This window comes from Schistocerca americana, chromosome 1 (genome assembly GCF_021461395.2).
Source record: "Schistocerca americana isolate TAMUIC-IGC-003095 chromosome 1, iqSchAmer2.1, whole genome shotgun sequence".
Classification (NCBI taxonomy): Eukaryota; Metazoa; Arthropoda; class Insecta; order Orthoptera; family Acrididae; genus Schistocerca; species Schistocerca americana.
This window is the reverse complement of record NC_060119.1, coordinates 115,698,880-115,723,682: the sequence shown is the minus strand read 5'-3', so window position 1 is coordinate 115,723,682 and position 24,803 is coordinate 115,698,880. Positions and strand designations below refer to the sequence as shown.

The window sequence follows — 24,803 nt, the reverse complement described above, 5'->3', positions numbered from 1 at the left end:
TCAGTGAAATTTTTACTGAATGTTTCAGATATGCTGGAGTTAAGCCATTTCAAAGGAGATAAAGAAATATGGGCATACTTCCGTCCAGTTTCACTTTTGCAACATTCTCAAACATTTTAGAAAGTCAGCTTCTTATCTACCTGACAGCAAATAACATATAGTCGAAGTCTAGAGTTCTGATATTGTGAAGGCTATCTGTCTACACTTACAGTGAAAATGTACGTGATTAATTACCCAATAAGTTACATGCTACTGGTACATTTTCTTATCTGTCAAAAGCATTTGACTGTGTAGCTCGCAATATCCTTCTGAGTAAATTAGAATATTATGGTGTAGCAGGAAATGTTACAAAATTATATCCTATATGTCTGACAGGAAGCAAAGTGCGTCATTAGGAACGTCACACATATTAAGCTATCAGGCATCGTCCAACTGGGAAATTAATTGAATGTGGAGTCCCACAAAGTTCCATGTTAGGGCACTCACTTTTTCTTGTCTATATCAATGACCTTTCGCTTTTGTGATCTTACAATAGGACTCTGCGACGGCATGTACTAAGAACTTCTCATCACAGGAAATTCATGACATGTTTCAGGTAGAATTATCACTAACAACATATGGCCTCCTTGTCCCCCCTCCCCGTCACGCCCACGATCTGAACCCCGGCGATTTTTATGATTTTTATGTCTGGGGGTCAGAGGGCTAAGCATTAAAAGATAAAGCGTACAAATCAAATCCATAAACTTTGATGAATTTGAAGCTGAAGTTCGTGAAGAACTTGCAGCCATTTGTCAGAGGGAACTGCAGGGTCTAATGAGCAATGAAAAAAACTGTTCAAGTGGCTCTGAGCACTATGGGTCTTAACTTCTGAGGTCATCAGTCCACTAGAACTCAGAACTACGTAAACCTAACTAACCTAAGTACATCACACACATCCACGCCCGAGGCAGGATTCGAACCTGCGACCGTAGCGGTCGCGCGGTTCCAGACTGTAGCGCCTAGAACCAATGAGCAATCCCCTAAGCAGATATCAGAAATTTTTAAGCAACGAAGGGAGGCAGTTCCAGCATCTCCTTGCTTAAAAAACACGACTAATTTACTTTTATTTTTTAGTATTTGTGTTATCTATGTTAGAAATAACTGACGCGACAAATCGTATTTACTACGGACCTGGTCACCCGTGCCGCGAGCCCATCAATCGGCCGGTACTAACGGAAGATGCTATACCAGAAGCTTTGACTTCCGCGATGGAAGTGATTCTGAAAGTAATGCCTTTGCAGCAGTTATGGACAATGGCGAAACTGGGCAGTCTGCCGAATCTTCAGACAGCAATGAACAAAATAGTCGTTCACGGTAAGAATGGTGACTGCGGGAATACAGCAGTCCCTAGTTGAACAGGGCTGCCAGTTCATACTGAAAAAGTGTAGAAATAATGAATGGACGAATTTATGAATTATTGGTAACACCTCAAAATATTCGTGCAATGTGCCCATTGCATTAAATGAGTAGCATCTTCATCTTATTAAACTGCTAATAATATCTTAGATCCGGATCACTTTCAGGTTTCTTCATTGAAAAACTTTGAATTCATTAATATTAAGTATGTAACAGTGGTGAAATAAAATGAGGTTAGTACATGTGAGCCCAATTTCATTCTAAATTATTTTGTATGCACGCAGCTTCTCCGGAAAATAACTGAGGTTCACTATGACCCCGGTGTACACTTCGTGTGACAGTTTCGGAAGTGAACATTATTAGCGTAAATTTTCCTACAACAATGCTTAAAAAGGTTTCTTACCTCCAGTTTTTATCAATTTATGGATTTATCGTCACAATGGACACCGTTAAACTAAAGTGTCGAAAATTCTGAACTGGTTATTGGCATAATGATCTACATTTGTACATCATTCTACACTGAGTTATTATCCTCCTATGTATTGCTAGTAGCTTGACTTACCACGTCAATAAAATTCTTCAGGGTTTGTGACTGTGCTGTCTATGAGTAAAATTGTCCGACATTTCGGCCACTGTTGCAAATGACCGTCCTCACCGTGTTTTTCTGAGGGAGACCATTTGCAACAGTGGCCGAAACGTCGGAGAATCCTACATGTGGACAATGTGCTCACATACCCTGAAGAATTTTATTATAGTTACAGTGGCCACAGAACCCTACCATTAGATTGACCTACCTTCTGTACGACAGTTCTAACTAATTGTTGGCAATTAATTGCAATTAATCGATTAATCGAAATTATTCTGGTAAATGAGTATGGCTATATTTTATTTCTTCTCAGTTACTTTACATAATTGTATATCCTTACGATTAAGTGTTTCAATTTTCCTTGTTTGTTTTAAAGCTTGTTGGGTGTTGACTTCATGTCAACAGCTCGGTTACGGAAAGAAGTTCGGCCGTCCCACAGGATTCATTGTCCGCCCCCAGTGGCTGAGTGGTAATGTTGTACCAATTTGGAACATGGAATCTGTACGCAGATGGGCCATGCACATGGAATGGCGTGCGGGATTTGGTTACATTTTTCTTTCTTTATTATCTATCATCACACTTATTGGTTTCAAATTCTATTTCATAGTTTAGAAGGAACTCTTGTTCTGTTGTTGCTACGGATGTACATTCTAATTTTGTTTGTCGTAACTGAAAGACACCTTTTTCCATGTATATAAAAAAGAAGGTTGGCAGAGGAAAAAAATAAAAAAAATAAAAAATAAAAAGAAACAAAAAAAGTTGGTAGAGCACTTGCCAGCGAAAGGCAAAGGTCCCGAGTTCGAGTCTCGGTCCAGCACACAGTAAAAAAAAAATGGATAAAGCGTCTGCAATGTAAGCAAGAGATCCCGGGTTCGAGTCCCGGGCGGGGCAAAAAAAAAAAAATGAAAAAAGTGGTCAGCGCGATGGATTGTCAATCCTGAGGGCCCGGGTTCGATCCCCGGTTGGGTCGGAGATTTTCTCCGCTCAGGGACTGGGTGGTGTGTTGTTCTAATCGTCACCATTTCATCCCCATCGAAGCAAAAGTCGCCGAAACGACGTTAAATCGAAAGACTTGCACCAGGCGAACGGTCTACCCGACTGGAGGCCCTAGTCACACGACATTCACATCGTGTAACGTCGGCTCACGCCGGAATATTTCGTGCCGACTGTATTCTGTATTCGACGGCTGCCAACATCAGCAATGTGTATTTCAACTTCAACGCCTATAACGACGCACTTTCATCAAATCATCTTACTTCTGTTGTGATTTGTAGCGCATCTCCTGACCGGTATGAGGCGCGAGAACCAAGATTTTGTTAGCACTGGACGGAAATGAGTAAACAGTCCCCCTTTCACGTCATCTCAAATGCGTTCAAGAGCATTCATGTGACATTCCTATCAATAAAGCACGAACGGGATTCTACCACAGAATCAGCAAACAACCAGTTAGACTCTACACCAACCCGTAATCAACCGAAATCGACTCCTCTTCAGTTTTGGAAAAACAAAAAAATGGCTCTGAGCACTATGCAATTTAACTTCTGAGGTCATCAGTCGCCTAGAACTTAGAACTAATTAAACCTAACTAACCTAAGGACATCACACACATCCATGCCCGAGGCAGGATTCGAACCTGCGACCGTAGCGGTCGCTCGGTTCCAGACTGCAGCGCCTAGAAGCGCACGGCCACTCTGTTGGAAAAACAGTGAGGCAGTCTGTCCCGTTCTGCACAGTGTGGCTCGTTAGTACTTCTGATTGCTCTGTTCCTTCCACTAGTTGTTTTATAAGATAGCAGACACAGTAACGGCTTGCCGTTCAAGGCTTAGTGGAAAAAGATTACACAAAATTGGCGTTCCTCAGTTCACGTCCTGAAAAATTTTGGTGCTTGTAGGCATAATCACCACAGTATCTTCGTTAATAACCACGCCACGATATTAGTCAGCTTAACTAATAAATGTTAAACAGGTAAATATTTCTGATGGAAATTTTAAAAAAAATGTAATTATGTATTTCATAAAACTGAGAAACTATTGCTAGTAAGAAAAAGAGAAATATAAATGTGATAGCATCATTCAATTTTGTTGTGGAACAAATCTAAATTTACTGGAATATTTTATCAACCTAAAAATTAAGACGTACGTACTGTAATATTTAATAGAATACCTGATTGTTAGAAAACTAATCGATTCATGTCAATAATCGAAAAGCCCAATTAATGGACCCTTATAATCCCCCATCGCTAATTGGATGTGTGTGTTACTGGTGGCGTAAACGTCTTTGTATAACTGCGAGAGAAATAGTAATTTGCTGCCAAAATGAGGAAACATCTATGGTTTATAAGCTAGCATCTTTTTAGCCTGGGTAGACTAACCACACAAGCGCTTCGCCTTTAGTCCGTCGCGCCGGCCGAAGTGGCCGTGCGGTTAAAGGCGCTGCAGTCTGGAACCGCAAGACCGCTACGGTCGCAGGTTCGAATCCTGCCTCGGGCATGGATGTTTGTGATGTCCTTAGGTTAGTTAGGTTTAACTAGTTCTAAGTTCTAGGGGACTAATGACCTCAGCAGTTGAGTCTCATAGTGCTCAGAGCCATTTGAACCATTTTTTAGTCCGTCCAATTCTCAGTGAGGCCACAAGTTTCTGAGCGTACTTATAGAGGACTGAACTGTATTACACGTCTCAAGCCTATACAAGGGGCAATAACAAAATTCTAATCATGTCAGGAGAAGTCGAGGGATGAAGCCACATTTGGTGGACCAGAGAAGCAGCAATTGCAACTGTCTCCTGTGCCGAGTGAGCTGTGGCGCTGTCGTGGAGCAGAAACTCCCTGTCTGACAGCTCCCCATCAGTGGATTTCGGTACCATGCTCTTTACGACAACAACCTCTTTGCACCATACCATTATGGTCCAAAAGAATACTGAAATGGTTCAAATGGCTATAAGAACTATGGGACTTAACATCTGAGGTCATCAGTCCCCTAGACTTAGAACTACATAAACCTAACTAACCTAAGGACATCACACACATCCATCCCCGAGGCAGGATTCGAGCCTGCGACCGCAGCAGCAGCGCGGTTCCGGACTGAAGCGCCTAGAACCGCACAAAGAATACGCAACGCCACCTTGCCTTAGTGACATACAGGGCTATTACAAATGATTAAAGCGATTTCATAAATTCACTGTAGCTCCATTCATTGACATATGGTCACGACACACAACAGATACGTAGAAAAACTCCTAAAGTTTTGTTCGGCTGAAGCCGCACTTCAGGTTTCTGCCGCCAGAGCGCTCGAGAGCGCAGTGAGACAAAATGGCGACAGGAGCCGAGAAAGCGTATGTCATGCTTGAAATGCACTCACGTCAGTCAGTCATAACAGTGCAACGACACTTCAGGAAGAAGTTCAACAAAGATCCACCAATTGCTAACTCCATTCGGCGATGGTACGAGCAGTTTAAAGCTTCTGGATGCCTCTGTAAGGGGAAATCAACGGGTCGGCCTGCAGTGAGCGAAGAAACGGTTGAACGCGTGCGGGCAAGTTTCACGCGTAGCCCGCGGAAGTCGACGAATAAAGCAAGCAGGGAGCTAAACGTACCACAGCCGACGGTTTGGAAAATCTTAGGGAAAAGGCTAAAGCAGAAGCCTTACCGTTTACAATTGCTACAAGCCCTGACACCCGATGACAAAGTCAAACGCTTTGAATTTTCGGCGCGGTTGCAACAGCTCATGGAAGAGGACGCGTTCATTGCGAAACCTGTTTTCATTGATAAAGCAAGATTTTTTCTTAATGGTGAACTGAAGAGACACAATGTGCGAATCTGGGCGGTAGAGAATCCTCACGCATTCGTGCAGCAAATTCGCAATTCACCAAAAGTTAACGTGTTTTGTGCAATCTCACGGTTTAAAGTTTACGGCCCCTTTTTCTTTTGCGAAAAAAACGTTACAAGACACGTGTATCTGGACATGCTGGAAAATTGGCTCATGCCACAACTGGAGACCGACAGCGCCGACTTCATCTTTCAACAGGATGGTGCTCCAGCGCACTTCCATCATGATGTTCGGCATTTCTTAAACAGGAGATTGGAAAACCGATGGATCGGTCGAGGTGGAGATCATGATCAGCAATTCATGTCATGGCCTCCAAGCTCTCCCGACTTAACCCCATGCGATTTCTTTCTGTGGGGTTATGTGAAAGATTCAGTGTTTAAACCTCCTCTACCAAGAAACGTGCCAGAACTGCGAGCTTGCATCAACGATGCTTTCGAACTCATTGATGGGGACATGCTGCGCCGAGTGTGGGAGGAACTTGATTATCGGCTTGATGTCTGCCGAGTCACTAAACGGGCACATATCGAACATTTGTGAATGCTTAAAAAAACTTTTTGAGTTTTTGTATGCGTGTGCAAAGCATTGTGAAAATATCTCAGATAATAAAGTTATTGTAGAGCTGTGAAATCGCTTCAATCATTTGTAATAACCCTGCACTTAGCACTCCTCCATAGTGATTAGGCTGCTAAAAATGTCATCTGGATGGAATTGACACAACTGCAACATTTTGGGTGCTGCAACGTTTCAGCGATTTTTTTGAACGGTCGCTAGTAGTAACACAGCCCAGCGGACGGCGTGTTCGAAATATAGTGCAGGATGTTGAAAACAGATCCATGGCCGATCGTCACCATTTGCAGTATACCCTCGACTGTGACTGCCGGTCCACGAGCACTAGTGCCTCCGTATCTCTTGCGATTCCCACTTCTCCACAGAGAGATGGTCCACAAGGTCGTACCGCAATGGCGCGCCACGGCTCTGCTAGCAGCGCTCTATCAAGTCAAGCAGCACGAAACGTCACCAGAGATGCCGGAGGAATTCATTCAGTGTGCGCTCAATTGAAAAGCTAGCAGGGTTGAGCGCGACTTCTAAATAAAAAAAATAAAAAAAGCAGGAAAAGGCATTCTGCGTACATCCCTTCATTGCCGATCGTGACATAAACAGGTTATTTCACAAGCTGTACAATGATTTAAGAAACTGTAGCGCTAAATTTCGCAATTTCGTGAGGATGACTATACGTTTATTTACCGAGTTAGTGGAGATTACCCGAAATGAACTGAAGAAAAAGCACACTGTTTTAAGAAAAGTAATCTCGCACGAAGAAAAGATGTTCGTGACGTGTCGAGTCAGTAGCTAACTGTTTGTTGTCTGTAATAATATCTACAGTTCTACTTGCAACTGTAAAGTATACATAGAAGTGATCTACCAGTTTTTATTTGAAAAGTATCTCATGATAAACTGCAATTTACTTTACAGATACTTTAGACAAAAGGTAGGAAACCCGCCTCATTTATATGTTAAAATAATTCTAGCAAGCGATCAGTATCTGCCGACTCCAGCGACAACACGATCTGACTAGCAGACAGTGTCGAAAGCAAGGGTTAAATTTAAACGCAGAGAACAAGACTGCTGTCTACCTCAATTTAAATTAAAAAAATCCAACTTTACGAGGCACGTTACAGCTACAAAATAGGTGAAAGGGTACAGTACCGCCCGACATTGAAAATAAGTACAACATATTTCATTATTTTTGTCAGAAGAACACATTTTTTTGTAAAATAACTCAATTTCAATTAATACAGCGAAGCCGGATACCAGTGTGGGAAAGAATGACAATTTATTTATTTAATTGATCACATGTGCACTCCCACAAAGTAAATCCCTACATCCAGTTTGGTGAGATCTGTGAAATGAATGAATGTATGGTCGTCTGCTAACCGCAGATAGTGAATGTGAATATATGATCATCTTTGAGTCGATCCTTTGGCCACCTTTGGTGGGACCAAAGAGATGTAATTTACCAGAGCTTTGAGCGCCTGAAATGTGGCTGACCAATACGGTAAGAAGGTGCTCCCCCCACTTCGACAGAGGTGCGAGAGCACCTCGAGAACGGCCATATTTCAGCACTCTGCCGCTGGATCTTGTGCTGTTAAGACTTCTTTTGGTTGTGCTTCGTAATGATGAAAGAGTGGAGACATGGTATGCATGTGGAATATTTAAGAGTAGTTTGAGATATTAATTTCTCTATTTCAGGAACTTTTGTGGGGAGAATTAAATGTCAGGCAGGTAATATTAATGGGATTGTAGGAATCTTCGGAAGTGACCAACGGTCAAAATGAAACCACGTGTAGCATTAAGTTGAAATACTTCCGTGTGCTTAAGTTAAGCTGAATTACTAGCGTGTGTACAATAAGTTGAAATATTTAAGAAATAGCGTGTGTACCATAAGTTGAAATATTTAAGAAATGGCGTGTGCAGGACTTGAAATTAGAGACGAGTACTTCCACGTGGTGAGTACTGTGTGAGTCTCAAACTGTGTATGAGACAAAAGATAAAGATAAGTACTCGTCCATGGTATCAGTTGAGGACTCGCGTGTGTGCTTAATATTAAACTGCATGATATGATTCCGTGTGACGCTAGATTTAAACTCTGAGAGAGAATCAAGGTGAGTCGGCCGTCTATCCAGCAACGCCACTTGGCTTGCATTGCACAGGAAGACGTGCATTTATCTCCAGAGTTCACGGTAGGAAAGTAGAATTACAAAGTGGGGCAGTGTCGTGTGAAACTGGGATAAATATTGATTGAAGTGGGAAAGCTGAAAGTGATAATGTTGTAACCATTCTTTGTGTAGTATTTCATATTGTTGTGTGGTGTATGTCATGTAATTTGGGTATGTGTGGTTTGCATGGGGGAGTAGCAAGGTAGTTTCAAAAGATTTGTGGGTTATGCTTGTTCCTTCTGTATCGCTCGATCTGGAGGAAAGTTTCGTGATGATGATTGTGAGAGTCGAAGTGTGAGGTATAATAAAAGATCCACCATCCTATCCAGAAAATGCACTGTAGCCTTAAATAAATTACGAGACCATAATATAGAGATTCACTAATGTAAAGCCATGCCCACTGGGCGGAATTTCTCATGTGATATTGTTGTAGGTTGTAGAATTTGTGTGTTTAGGAATAAATCAGATAGTGAAAAGAAAGAGATTGGTGGCCTTTTTCATTGAATTGTATGTTGTCATAATGTCCCGAATTTATAATGTGTGCGCCATTCGTATTCAGTGGGATGGCCACGTGTTAATAAAAGCCGTTCTACATCTACATCTACATTGATACTCCGCAAGCCACCCAACGGTGTGTGGCGGAGGGCACTTTACGTGCCACTGTCATTACCTCCCTTTCCTGTTCCAGTCGCGTATGGTTCGCGGGAAGAACGACTGTCTGAAAGCCTCCGTGCGCGCTCTAATCTCTCTAATTTTACATTCGTGATCTCCTCGGGAGGTATAAGTAGGGGGAAGCAATATATTCGATACCTCATCCAGAAACGCACCCTCTCGAAACCTGGACAGCAAGCTACACCGCGATGCAGAGCGCCTCTCTTGCAGAGTCTGCCACTTGAGTTTATTAAACATCTCCGTAACGCTATCACGGTTACCAAATAACCCGGTGACGAAACGCGCCGCTCTTCTTTGGATCTTTTCTATCTCCTCCGTCAACCCGACCTGGTACGGATCCCACACTGATGAGCAATACTCAAGTATAGGTCGAACGAGTGTTTTGTAAGCCACCTCCTTTGTTGATGGACTACATTTTCTAAGCACTCTCCCAATGAATCTCAACCTGGTACCCGCCTTACCAACAATTAATTTTATATGATCATTCCACTTCAAATCGTTCCGTACGCATACTCCCAGATATTTTACAGAAGTAACTGCTACCAGTGTTTGTTGCGCTATCATATAATCATACAATAAAGGATCCTTCTTTCTATGTATTCGCAATACATTACATTTGTCTATGTTAAGGGTCAGTTGCCACTCCCTGCACCAAGTGCCTATCCGCTGCAGATCTTCCTGTATTTCGCTACAATTTTCTAATGCAGCAACTTCTCTGTATACTACAGCATCATCCGCGAAAAGCCGCATGGAACTTCCGACACTATCTACTAAGTCATTTATATATATTGTGAAAAGCAATGGTCCCATAACACTCCCCTGTGGCACGCCAGAGGTTACTTTAACGTCTGTAGACGTCTCTCCATTGATAACAACATGCTGTGTTCTGTTTGCTAAAAACTCTTCAATCCAGCCACACAGCTGGTCTGATATTCCGTAGGCTCTTACTTTGTTTATCAGGCGACAGTGCGGAACTGTATCGAACGCCTTCCGGAAGTCAAGAAAAATAGCATCTACCTGGGAGCCTGTATCTAATATTTTCTGGGTCTCATGAACAAATAAGGCGAGTTGGGTCTCACACGATCGCTGTTTCCGGAATCCATGTTGATTCCTACATAGTAGATTCTGGGTTTCCAGAAATGACATGATACGCGAGCAAAAAACATGTTCTAAAATTCTACAAGAGATCGACGTAAGAGATATAGGTCTATAGTTTTGCGCATCTGCTCGACGACCCTTCTTGAAGACTGGGACTATCTGTGCTCTTTTCCAATCATTTGGAACCCTCCGTTCCTCTAGAGACTTGCGGTACACGGCTGTTAGAAGGGGGGCAAGTTCTTTCGCGTACTCTGTGTAGAATCGAATTGGTATCCCGTCAGGTCCAGTGGACTTTCCTCTATTGAGTGATTCCAGTTGCTTTTCTATTCCTTGGACACTTATTTCGATGTCAGCCATTTTTTCGTTTGTGCGAGGATTTAGAGAAGGAACTGCAGTGCGGTCTTCCTCTGTGAAACAGCTTTGGAAAAAGGTGTTTAGTATTTCAGCTTTACGCGTGTCATCCTCTGTTTCAATGCCATCATCATCCCGTAGTGTCTGGATATGCTGTTTCGAGCCACTTACTGATTTAACGTAAGACCAGAACTTCCTAGGATTTTCTGTCAAGTCGGTACATAGAATTTTACTTTCGAATTCAATGAACGCTTCACGCATAGCCCTCCTTACGCTAACTTTGACATCGTTTAGCTTCTGTTTGTCTGAGAGGTTTTGGCTGCGTTTAAACTTGGAGTGGAGCTCTCTTTGCTTTCGCAGTAGTTTCCTAACTTTGTTGTTGTACCACGGTGGGTTTATCCCGTCCCTCACAGTTTTACTCGGCACGTACCTGTCTAAAACGCATTTTACGATTGCCTTGAACTTTTTCCATAAACACTCAACATTGTCAGTGTCGGAACAGAAATTTTCGTTTTGATCTGTTAGGTAGTCTGAAATCTGCCTTCTATTACTCTTGCTAAACAGATAAACCTTCCTCCCTTTTTTTATATTCCTATTAACTTCCATATTCAGGGATGCTGCAACGGCCTTATGATCACTGATTCCCTGTTCTGTACATACAGATTCGAAAAGTTCGGGTCTGTTTGTTATCAGTAGGTCCAATATGTTATCTCCACGAGTCGGTTCTCTGTTTAATTGCTCGAGGTAATTTTCGGATAGTGCACTCAGTATAATGTCACTCGATGCTCTGTCCCTACCACCCGTCCTAAACATCTGAGTGTCCCAGTCTATATCTGGTAAATTGAAATCTCCACCTAAGACTATAACATGCTGAGAAAATTTATGTGAAATGTATTCCAAATTATCTCTCAGTTGTTCTGCCACTAATGCTGTTGAGTCGGGAGGTCGGTAAAAGGAGCCAATTATTAACCTAGTTCGGTTGTTTAGTGTAACCTCCACCCATAATAATTCACAGGAACTATCCACTTCTACTTCACTACAGGATAAACTACTACTAACAGCGATGAACACTCCACCACCGGTTGCATGCAATCTATCCTTTCTAAACACCGTCTGTACCTTTGTAAAAATTTCGGCAGAATTTATCTCTGGCTTAAGCCAGCTTTCTGTACCTATAACGATTTCAGCTTCGGTGCTTTCTATCAGCGCTTGAAGTTCCGGTACTTTACCAACGCAGCTTCGACAGTTGACAATTACAATACCGATTGCTGCTTGGTCCCCGCATGTCCTGACTTTGCCCCGCACCCGTTGAGGCTGTTGCCCTTCCTGTACTTGCCCAAGGCCATCTAACCTAAAAAACCGCCCAGCCCACGCCACACAACCCCTGCTACCCGTGTAGCCGCTTGTTGCGTGTAGTGGACTCCTGACCTATCCAGCGGAACCCGAAACCCCACCACCCTATGGCGCAAGTCGAGGAATCTGCAGCCCACACGGTCGCAGAACCGTCTCAGCCTCTGATTCAGACCCTCCACTCGGCTCTGTACCAAAGGTCCGCAGTCAGTCCTGTCGACGATGCTGCAGATGGTGAGCTCTGCTTTCATCCCGCTAGCGAGACTGGCAGTCTTCACCAAATCAGATAGCCGCCGGAAGCCAGAGAGGATTTCCTCCGATCCATAGCGACACACATCATTGGTGCCAACATGAGCGACCACCTGCAGGTGGGTGCACCCTGTACCCTTCATGGCATCCGGAAGGACCCTTTCCACATCTGGAATGACTCCCCCCGGTATGCACACGGAATGCACATTGGTTTTCTTCCCCTCTCTTGCTGCCATTTCCCTAAGGGGCCCCATTACGCGCCTGACGTTGGAGCTCCCAACTACCAGTAAGCCCACCCTCTGCGACTGCCCGGATCTTGCAGACTGAGGGGCAACCTCTGGAACAGGACAAGCAGCCATGTCAGGCCGAAGATCAGTATCAGCCTGAGACAGAGCCTGAAACCGGTTCGTCAGACAAACTGGAGAGGCTTTCCGTTCAGCCCTCCGGAATGTCTTTCGCCCCCTGCCACACCTTGAAACGACCTCCCACTCTACCACAGGTGAGGGATCAGCCTCAATGCGGGCAGTATCCCGGGCAACCACAGTCGTAGTCCGATCAGGGGATGCGTGGGACGAGCTGGCCGTCCCCGACAAACCCCCATCCCGACCCCCACAGTGATGCCCATTGGCAACAGCCTCAAGCTGTGTGACCGAAGCCAACACTGCCTGAAGCTGGGAGCGAAGGGATGCCAACTCAGCCTGCATCCGAACACAGCAGTTGCAGTCCCTATCCATGCTAAAAACTGTTTTGCTAAGAACGTCTGAACTAATCTACAGAGAGCGCAAACAAATCGACAAAATTTAAACGGTTATTAAAATACAAGATTGCCTAGTAAATGCAGTAATGCTGCTACTTGCGCACTGCTGACACTGCTCGGCGGCGGAAGGAGACTAAGCGAAATTACACTATTCAGGTACTAAAACACGATGCTACACTCTCAAATACTATAATACGCCCGAAATTTATGAATTAAACAATGCAAGAACCAAAAACACGCAAAGAAATTAAGAATTAAACTATGTAACAAATGAGTGAGCTAGGAGTATACGACTTGCTGCTCAGCTGCTTATCCAACGGCGGCAGGGAGCACACTGACTGCGACCAACCGACACTGGCCGTTCAAAACAAAACAGTAGACAAACGACTACGCGAATTTACACTATTCAGGTACTAAAACGCGATGCTACAACTCTCAAATACTATAATACCCTCGAAATTTATGAATTAAACAATGCAAGTACCAAAAACACGCAAAGAAATTAAGAATTAAACTATGTAACAAATGAGTGAGCTAGGAGTATACGACTTGCTGCTGCAGCTGCTTATCCAACGGCGGCAGGGAGCACACTGACTGCGACCAACCGACACTGGCCGTTCAAAACAAAACAGTAGACAAACTACTACGCGAATTTACACTATTCAGGTACTAAAACGCGATGCTACAACTCTCAAATACTATAATACGCCCGAAATTTATGAATTACACAATGCAAGTACCAAAAACACGCAAAGAAATTAAGAATTAAACTATGTAACAAATGAGTGAGCTAGGAGTATACGACTTGCTGCTGCAGCTGCTTATCCAACGGCGGCAGGGAGCACACTGACTGCGACCAACCGACACTGGCCGTTCAAAACAAAACAGTAGACAAACGACTACGCGAATTTACACTATTCAGGTACTAAAACGCGATGCTACAACTCTCAAATACTATAATACCCTCGAAATTTATGAATTAAACAATGCAAGTACCAAAAACACGCAAAGAAATTAAGAATTAAACTATGTAACAAATGAGTGAGCTAGGAGTATACGACTTGCTGCTGCAGCTGCTTATCCAACGGCGGCAGGGAGCACACAAAATAAAAGACAAAAAGTAAATGTGGTATTGCCAGTGCGTAGTGTACAGTCAGAGTTCTATAAATCACTGATAGTCAGATGCGTGTTTCCGTTGCGTATTATTCATACAGGAGAGTAATTTGTAACTAAATAGTAAGATACGAGAATTCATGTTGCTCGATAAATTAAGGAAGAATCCACTCGCTTGGCAAACCACTCATCTTGCAGGCCTGACTGCTTGATGCCACAGTATGAGCAAGGCAAGTGGGTGCCTCTCATAGGGACACACCATGTAATGTCAAAGAAGCTCGTATCCCTCCTCCTTAGAGACAAGTTAAGATTGACAACCAAAACTGGACTATAATGTAAGGGTACACTATTATTAAAAACATTGTGTAGCAGATCCGTCTTGGGGCCTAACAAGTAAAACGAGAGTTCTTGAAATGCAGGTGGACCAGAACAAATGCATCCGACGGATCTTGAAAGGATAACAGACTTACGACGGTTCTCGCACGGACATGTTGGATATAACAATACAAACAGTGACGGCCAACAGCTCTACATAATAGGATGGACCAGGTCCATGGCACCGTCAGACAACTGGAAGATATCACAACAACAAATTCATGCACCTGGCATAGATACAGTTATTTCAAAGGCTTTATCTCAGAGGGTGAAACATGAATCTCCTAGAACAATATTGGGGAGGAAGGCTTACGAAGACCCTTCCCCATTGCTCCCTTGTAGATCCACCAATCTTCCTCCAAAGTATAACACAGAAGAGCAACCAAGCCCTCACCTTACATGAGAACAAGAAGTGCAGGTCGCCCAAAAGCAGTGGGACTTTAGCAACACACGGAAATAAAAAAAAAAGACGTCCTATGCACCTAAATTATAAATATAATGTAAACGTGTTAATGCAACAAGTAGCCTATGGAGCGACAATTAAGAATTATATTTGATGTTAGGAGCCTCTGTAAAACAACCAAATACTCTTTACAAATGTACTTCAAGTTTTAGAGGCATTGATGGCATACTGGCGAATATAACCAATCCAGTAAAAGAATCGGCTTTTACTGTTGTTGTTGTGGTCGTCAGTCCTGAGACTGGTTTGATGCAGCTCTCCATGCTAATCTATCCTGTGCAAGCTCCTTCATCTCCCAGTACCTACTGCAACCTAAATCCTTCTGAATTTGCTTAGTGTATTCATCTCTTCGTCTCCCTCTACGATTTTTACCCTCCACGCTGCCCTACAATGCTAAATTTTTGAGACGTTTGTATTCCTTTTTGCCTGCTTCATTTACTGCATTTTTATATTTTCTCCTTTCATCAATTAAATTCAATATTTCTTCTGTTACCCAAGGATTTCTACAAGCCCTCGTCTTTTTACCTACTTGATCCTCTGCTGCCTTCACTACTTCATCCCTCATCCACCACAGGGTGCCTCGCCTGTTGGGCCAGTGGCCGATTCTCCGGCAAGGTCCCGACAGTCACAGAGGGCGGGCCTATTAGTTATAGGGAGCTCCAACGTTAGGCGGGTTATGGAGCCCCTCAGGAAAATAGCGGGTAGGTCGGGGAAGAATGCCAGTGTGCACTCGGTGTGCTTGCCGGGGGGTCTCGTCCGTAATGTGGAGGAGGCCCTTCCGGCAGCTATTGAACGCACTGGGTGTGACCGGCTGCAGATAGTAGCACATGTCGGAACGAATGACGCCTGCCGCTTGGGTTCTGAGGCCATCCTTGGTTCCTTCCGGCGGCTGGCTGATTTGGTGAAGACAACCAGCATCGCACGCGGAGTGCAAGCTGAGCTTAATATCTGCAGCATAGTGCCCAGAGTCGATCGCGGTCCTCTGGTTTGGAGCCGTGTGGAGGGTCTAAACCAGAGGCTCAGACGACTCTGCGACTATAATGGTTGCAAATTCATCGACCTCCGTTATTGGGTGGAGAACTGTAGGGCCCCCCTAGACAGGTCAGGCGTGCACTACACACCGGAAGCAGCTACTAGGGTAGCAGAGTACGTGTGGCGTGCACACGGGGGTTTTTTAGGTTAGAGGGACCCCCCCTTGGGCGAAACGATAAAATACCTGACGGCTTACCAGAGAGGACATTATCATCGTTTATAAAGAATGTCCGTCCTCGGAGACCAAAAACAGGAAAAGTTAACGTAATATTGGTAAACTGCAGGAGTATCCAGGGCAAGGTTCCTGAATTAGTATCTCTTATTGAAGGAAATAGTGCGCATATAGTATTAGGAACGGAAAGTTGGTTAAAACCGGAAGTGAACAGTAACGAAATCCTAGACACAGAATGGAATATATACCGCAAGGATAGGATAAACGCCAATGGTGGAGGAGTATTTATAGCAGTAAAGAATTCAATAATATCCAGTGAAGTTATTAGCGAATGCGAATGTGAAATAATCTGGGTTAAGTTAAGTATCAAAGGTGGGTCAGATATGATAGTCGGATGCTTCTATAGACCACCTGCATCAGCAACCGTAGTAGTTGAGCGCCTCAGAGAGAACCTGCAGAACGTCGTGAAGAAGTTTCGTGATCATACTATTGTAATAGGGGGAGACTTCAATCTACCAGGTATAGAATGGGATAGTCACACAATCAGAACTGGAGCCAGGGACAGAGACTCTTGTGACATTATCCTGACTGCCTTGTCCGAGAATTACTTCGAGCAGATAGTTAGAGAACCAACTCGTGAAGCTAACGTTTTAGACCTCATAGCAACAAATAGACCGGAACTTTTCGACTCCGTGAATGTAGAAGAGGGTATCAGTGATCATAAGTCAGTGGTTGCATCAATGACTACAAGTGTAATAAGAAATGCCAAGAAAGGAAGGAAAATATATTTGCTTAACAAGAGTGATAGGGCACAAATCGCAGAATATCTGAGTGACCACCATCAAACGTTCATTTCTGAGGAAGAGGATGTGGAACATAAATGGAAAAAATTCAGAAACATCGTCCAGTACGCCTTAGATAAGTTCGTACCGACTAAGGTCCAAAGCGAGGGGAAAGATCCACCGTGGTATAACAATCATGTACGAAAGGTACTACGGAAACAAAGAAAGCTTCATCATAGGTTTAAGAGTAGTCGAATCATAGCTGATAAGGAAAAGCTGAACGAAGCGAAAAAGAGCGTAAAGAGAGCAATGAGAGAAGCATTCAACGAATTCGAACATAAAACATTGGCAAACAATCTAAACAAGAACCCTAAAAAGTTTTGGTCATATGTAAAATCGGTAAGCGGATCTAAATCCCCTATTCAGTCACTCGTTGACCACGATGGCACCGAAACAGAGGACGACCGAAGAAAGGCAGAAATACTGAATTCAGTGTTCCGAAACTGTTTCACTGCGGAAAATCGTAACACGGTCCCTGACTTCAGCCGTCGCACGGACGCCAAAATGGAAAATATTGAAATAAACGATATCGGAATTGAAAAACAACTGCTATCACTTAGTAGCGGAAAAGCATCCGGACCAGACGAGATACCCTTAAGATTCTACAGTGATTATGCTAAAGAACTTGCCCCCTTTCTATCAGCAATTTATCGTAGATCGCTGGAAGAACGTAAAGTACCTAGCGACTGGAAGAAAGCGCAGGTCGTTCCCATTTTCAAGAAGGGTCATAAATCAGATGCGAATAATTATAGGCCTATTTCGCTTACGTCAATCTGTTGTAGAATAATGGAACATGTTTTGTGTTCTCGTATTATGACGTTCTTAGATAATACAAATCTCCTTCATCATAACCAACATGGATTCCGCAAACAGAGATCATGTGAAACTCAGCTCGCCCTATTTGCCCAAGAAATTCACAGTGCCGTAGACACTGGCGAGCAGATTGATGCCGTATTCCTGGACTTCAGGAAGGCATTTGATACGGTTCCGCACTTACGTTTAGTGAAAAAAATACGAGCTTACGGAATATCGGACCAGGTTTGTGACTGGATTCAGGATTTCCTAGAAGAAAGAACACAACATGTCATTCTTAACGGTTCAAAATCTGCAGATGTAGAGGTAATTTCGGGAGTACCGCAGGGAAGCGTGATAGGACCTTTATTGTTTACAATATACATAAATGACTTAGTTGACAACATCGGTAGCTCCGTGAGGCTATTTGCAGATGACACGGTTGTCTACAAGAAAGTAGCAACATCAGAAGACTCGTACGTACTCCAGGAGGACCTGCAGAGGATTAATGCATGGTGCGACAGCTGGCAGCTTTCCCTAAACGTAGATAAATGTAATATAATGCGCATACATAGGGGCAGAAATCCATTCCAGTACGATTATGCCATAGGTGGTAAATCATTGGAAGCGGTAACGACCGTAAAATACTTAGGAGTTACTATCCGGAGCGATCTGAAGTGGAATGATCACATAAAACAAATAGTGGGAAAAGCAGGCGCCAGGTTGAGATTCATAGGAAGAATTCTAAGAAAATGTGACTCATCGACGAAAGAAGTAGCTTACAAAACGCTTGTTCGTCCGATTCTTGAGTATTGCTCATCAGTATGGGACCCTTACCAGGTTGGATTAATAGAAGAGATAGACATGATCCAGCGAAAAGCAGCGCGATTCGTCATGGGGACATTTAGTCAGCGCGAGAGCGTTACGGAGATGCTGAACAAGCTCCAGTGGCGGACACTTCAAGAAAGGCGTTACGCAATACGGAGAGGTTTATTATCGAAATTACGAGAGAGCACATTCCGGGAAGAGATGGGCAACATATTACTACCGCCCACATATATCTCGCGTAATGATCACAACGAAAAGATCCGAGAAATTAGAGCAAATACGGAGACTTACAAGCAGTCGTTCTTTCCACGCACAATTCGTGAATGGAACAGGGAAGGGGGGATCAGATAGTGGTACAATAAGTACCCTCCGCCACACACCGTAAGGTGGCTCGCGGAGTATAGATGTAGATGTAGATGTAGAGCTACCCATTCGTCTTCTACTGTATTTCTTTCCCCCATTCCTGTCAATTGTTCCCTTATGCTCTCCCTGAAACTCTGTACAACCTCTGGTTTAGTCAGTTTATCCAGGTCCCATTTCCTTAAATTCCCACCTTTTTGCAAATGGTTAATCTACAGTTCATAACCAATAGATTGTGGTCAGAGTCCACATCTGCCCCTGGAAATGTCTTACAATTTAAAACCTGGTTCCTAAATCTCTGTCTTGCCATTATATAACCTGATACCTTTTAGTATCTCCAGGATTCTTTCATGTATACAACCTTCTTTTATGACTCTTGAACCAAGTGTTAGCTATGATTAAGTGATGGTCTGTGCAAAATTCTAACAGCGGCTTCCTCTTTCATTTCTTAGCCCCAATCCATATTCACCTACTATGTTTCCTTTTCTCCCTTTTCCTACCCCATGACTATTAAATTTCCATCTCCCTTCACTACCTGTTACTAGTCCGATATAAAACAATGTTAGCACCAAGCCAGATGTCTGAAGGAGTACGTAACATCTCACTTACTGCCTTAGGGAAACGCATTGGGCGCCTTGCAGAAAATTTATTTAGGGACATATCTCCATGTCGGGTAGACCAAATGATATCGCCTGATGTGTTTTACACAGACCAGTCAGATTAATGTGAGCATCGCCCATGTCAGATGTCAATATACCAAGTACAAACGGCTGGTGGCAGCACTGGCAGTGAGTGTTGTGTACAGAGTGTTTAGGAGACGCAGTTACCAGTGCAACCGTTGTCGTAATTCAGAAACGGAGCGATTTATCTGACGTCAAAAAGGGCATGATTATGGCCTTTTGGGCCAAGGGTGGAAGCATTTCTGGAAAGGCTAAGTGTGTCGCCGTGTGCTATGTATGGTAAATGTAAATGTCGTGTTGCTAGGGCCTCTCGTCGGGTTGACCGTTCGCCGGGTGCAAGTCTTTTGTTTTCATGCCACTTCGTCGACTTGCGTGTCGGTGGGGATGAAATAATGATGATTAGGACAACACAACGCCCAGTCCCTGAGCGGACAAAATCTCCCACCCAACCGGACCGTTCAGCGAACGTTGCTGCTTATGTACTTCCACAGCAGGCCCCTGGTTCGTACACCCACTCTGACTGGTGTCCATCGGCCTTGAAGGCTGGAATCTCCTCGTCAGTGCCGCAGCTGGAGGTTCACCGAGTGGCGAAAGCTGGCCGTTTGGGATGAATCACGTTTTATACTCCATGGGCATGAAACTTGTGAAATCAAACACCGTGCAACAACTTGCGAAAGGGTCCATGCCGGAGGAGGGAGCGGTACGATCTGGGGAATGTTTTCGTGGCATTCTCTGGGTGAACTCGTCATTCTGGAAGGACACTGTATCAACACAACTCTGTATCTATCCTAGAGGAAGATGTCCACCCCTACAATGGTATCTACCAGCAGGACAATGCAACGTGTGTCACGTAGATTGCACTGTACGTGCTTGTTTCGAAGAGCACCAGGGTGCGTTTACTGCACTCCCTAGGTCACCAAACTCCCCAAACTTAAACTCACTAAAGAATCTGTGGCACCATGTCAATCGAGCTGTTCGCGTCATAGGTCTTCAGCCGAGATACCTAGCGCAGCCGGCAACGACACTCGAGTCTGCATGGCTCCACCAGTTTACTCTGGAATAAATTAGTTCCAATTTTCTCCACCAAGTGCAAATCTGGCGCTGTACATCTCACCGACGTCTCCGGTGCTTATAATGAATAAACTGTGTAGGCAGCGGTTAGTAATAAAAATCTATTTTAAACCTCTCTCACTAGATTGACCTTGTCTGGCCACGTCCCTTTCAAATGGTTCAAATGGTTCTGAGCACTATGGGACTTAACTTCTGAAGTCATCAGTCCCCTAGAACTTAGAACTACTTAAACCTAACTGACCTAAGGACATCACACACATCCATGCCCGAGGCAGGATTCGAACCTGCGACCGTAGCGGTCGCCCGGTTCCAGACTGTAGCGCCTAGAACCACTCTGACGCTCCGGCCAGCTGTCCCACAACAAATTCCGCTATTTTCCAGCTGAAAACCGCAAACAAACAAACAAACAAAAAGTGTTCCATTACTTACCGAATGCCAGTCGTATTTGGTGAAGACTGCGGTTGCCTCTAACAAAATTAAAGACGCTGTGCTAAAATCATTTTGTCAAGCAATGATTTATGTAGTTGAGTTAGAGACGACCTCCACTTCAACACGTAATAGTTCATTGACTTTAGATACTGGTGCAGCAAAGACTGTATGGTAGACTAAAAAGAACGCGTGATTGCTAAGTTTATTTTCATCTCATCAGCGTCTAGCGAGATGAGACACACACGTCGTTTATCAAGGCGCCTTTTTGCCACTGCCATTAACACACGTGAACTAATTACAACTGTCGGTGTGTTTTTCTTTCTATTTTGCCCCCAGCCACTTCACAATCATATGGTAAGCACAAATCTAATTCTTACCGGCAAACTGCAGTTCATCGTGACTCGAATTGGAAATACGCGTATCAAGAACCGGCGAACACTGTGGCATTCACAGACCAGCCCCCTACAAGTGTCGCAAATAAACGAATGTATATCGTCGTCTATAGATAATTGTCAACAACAGAAAAATTCACTGCGCTGCTGTTCTGGCTTTTGCAGTTTGTTTTATTTATAGATCCTGAACCACAAATAATGTTTATTTTATTATGTTCTCATTTTACCTTGAGGTATATTCTTGCATCCGCTACGAAATCTTTCCACTGCATTGTGTTGTATTTTATCCTGTATCCGTAAGTACATACACCAACTGCGAAATGCCCGTGCAGTGGTTTATTATCCATCGGTTGTACTACTTTTGAACACCGTTTGATTTATACTATTAGTCCACACATTTCAGTCTAACAGTTCTTCACTGTATAAAAACTTAATCCTGTTTCCATTTTTCTACATACACTGCTGACCACCCAAAATGCAACTATAAAAAGGACTGGAGATATCGCAGCCAAACTTATTTTCGAGATAACACGTTGTACATGGATCACATGACTGAAAATACAGCTCAAAGTGCAATAGGAAGACGATGAAATCCGTATTGACTGTTGCCATTGTTGGTTACAACCGCTGCTATACTCCTCAACAATGAATCAGAGAGGCTCTGGATGTGTTGTTGGGGTACAGAAGTCCATACTGTTTCCGTGTTTTCCCAAAGTTGATCTGGTGTAGCTGCGGGTGGTGCGTCCATGGTCAGTCGTTCTGCTGTCATCGACCAGACCTTTTCGATAGGCGAGAGAACAGGAAAGCAATCCGACTGCGTGCCACGTGGGGTCGCGCGTTATCCTGTTGCAAGGTGGCAGTCGGGAAGCTGCGAAGGTGTGGGAGGAAAACGGGCTCCCACACTTCAGAGATGTAATGGTAGCTGGTTAGCGTACCAGCAACGCGAACTAAGGGTTGCGGGAGTGGAATTCAAACGATAGTACCGGTGCAGGCAACATTTCAACAGTCTTTCACCACGATGTCTCCAGACTCTAATTCGACCGTCGTGGTGGTGCGGACAAAATCAGGATTCGTCGACCAAGGTGCTACTCCAGGCAGGTGTAAAAATAAATGTGCGCAACGGAAAATAATAAACGCTAAAATGATTTGGCCCTGTCTGACTACCCCCGGAAGCAGACCTTAGGATCTCTAAATCGATTTTAAGATATAAATTACAACCTAAACATAAATGAATGATAACGCAACTAATACTAGTAAATGCTAAACGTTGTTCCTGCTTATATATTTACTGTAGATTAAAAAAAAAACTTTTATATTACAAAGTTTACATTTCATAAGTAAAATTATTAATCAATTGCCCAACTCTGCCCCTAATTACGAATGCGCGATCTAATTTCATTAACGGGAAATGACTGACATTATCTACGTACCAAACACTAAAAGACGCTACTTTCAAAGATGATCTACGGTGGTGTGGAACCTCAGTAGAAATAAACTAACGTGATCTAAGCTGTTTAGCTTTTATAGCCCTAATAAGCTGAAGCAATTTGCGATATCACCGTATGGACTGCGTCCGGTACGTCGAAGTGATGGTTCTCGTACTCGTCTGCGACGATGGAAGAACTCCAGCCACAAATAAACTCTTTCAAACACTAGGACGGCAGAATGCGGTCCTCTGATTAATATACTCTAATACTGTCTTTTCCTCTCTGTGCTCAACAGGCGAGAAACGCGAACTCCGAGCCACAGGGACGGAGTTCAGATAACTTCTCAACGTAAGTATAGGCAGAGGAAGTGCTCTCAGTTACTGAACGCTGCATACTCAACGACGACTTCCAATCCGGATGTGAAGTCCAGAATCGTATCGCTTTTTCAGCGATGTCCCCACTGCTGCATTAATGCCACCGGTTTGTACCCCGTAATTCGACTTATTATGCCTATAAATTTTTGTACGCCATCATATAAAGATTCAACTTTTGTTCAATAGAACAACGAAAATCGAGATTCTTACGTAAAACTGACAAAAACAGAAAATGCAGAATATGAAAATTACTCGAAACTGAGGAAGAAGTTGGAAAGAAAACTTCGATAGGTTAGGCAGTCACAATGCGTAGACGTTTCTGTTCAAAAAGTATTTACACTGAATAAAAATATTTCATACACGATTATTTCATTTACCTTATCATATTCCGTTACTTCGCCCAAAACTCGACTGTACATATACTCCATTCGGTAAGGAGAAATTGTCTGTCATCACTCTTTAGATTGCTAACTTCACCGAAATGTGAAGGTTGAAGTGTGTGAATAGTTTAAGGCGATAGAATAACGAAGTCAATATAATTTTCTGAGTCTTCTTTAGGTGGGCCAACGGCCATGCCGCAGTGGTAACACCGGTTCCCGTCAGGTCACCGAAGTTAAGCGCTGTTGGGCTGGGATAGCACCTGGATGGGTAGCCGTTCTGTCTGTCGAGCGCTGTTAGCAAGCGGGATGCACTCAGCCCTTGTGAGGCAAACTGAGGTGCTACTTGATTGAAAAGTAACGGCTCCGGTCTCGTAAACTGACATACGGCAGGGAGAGCGGTGTGCTGACCACATGCCCCTCCGTATCCACATCCAGTGCCAGCTGTGCTCTGAGGATGACACGGCGACCGGTCGGTGCCGTTGGGCCTTCGTGGCCTGTTCGGATCGAGTTTAGTTTAATTTATTTATTTGGATTGGTAGGAAGCACATAAATTCGCTTCATATCCCGTTTTATAGTAAATATTCTGTAACCGACTACGTGATATGACGATTTACATTTCCTTACTGCGACGTTAGTGGAATTTGGTCGTCATTCTATTTAGACAAATATAAATGGTAAAGGGACAGGCCATTGCAGAAACGAAGTAATTCTAAAATCTGGTCTAAGTATTACGTGTTATCTTTTAGTACACACTTTTAAGGCAACAGTTTATGTGGTACAGTGGCATAAATTTTTATAACGGTCAATTATACATATTAACTTTTTAATGTTTTTCAACATTACCAAACGAAACTTATGATATGTATTATTATCGTGTGTTCAAATAAATAATAATGAACGAGAAGTTAATTCTCTTCTTTCATTTTGTAGCTCTTAATCATCGAGCCCCTTATTCAGATCATTCATCCTCTTCTCCTTTTGTCACGAAAAGAAAATTATATGTTATGCTCTCTGGTGAGATGTGAACAGTCAAGTACCCTGAGGGACTGTAATTTTCCTATATCTTATGCACGCGTCAA

General features: G+C 43.5%; 1 pseudogene; it reads left to right on the top strand.

The window, feature by feature from the left end:
* Positions 1-23,906: 23,906 nt before the first annotated feature.
* LOC124556733 lies at positions 23,907-24,024 on the top strand (annotated as a pseudogene).
* Positions 24,025-24,803: the final 779 nt, after the last annotated feature.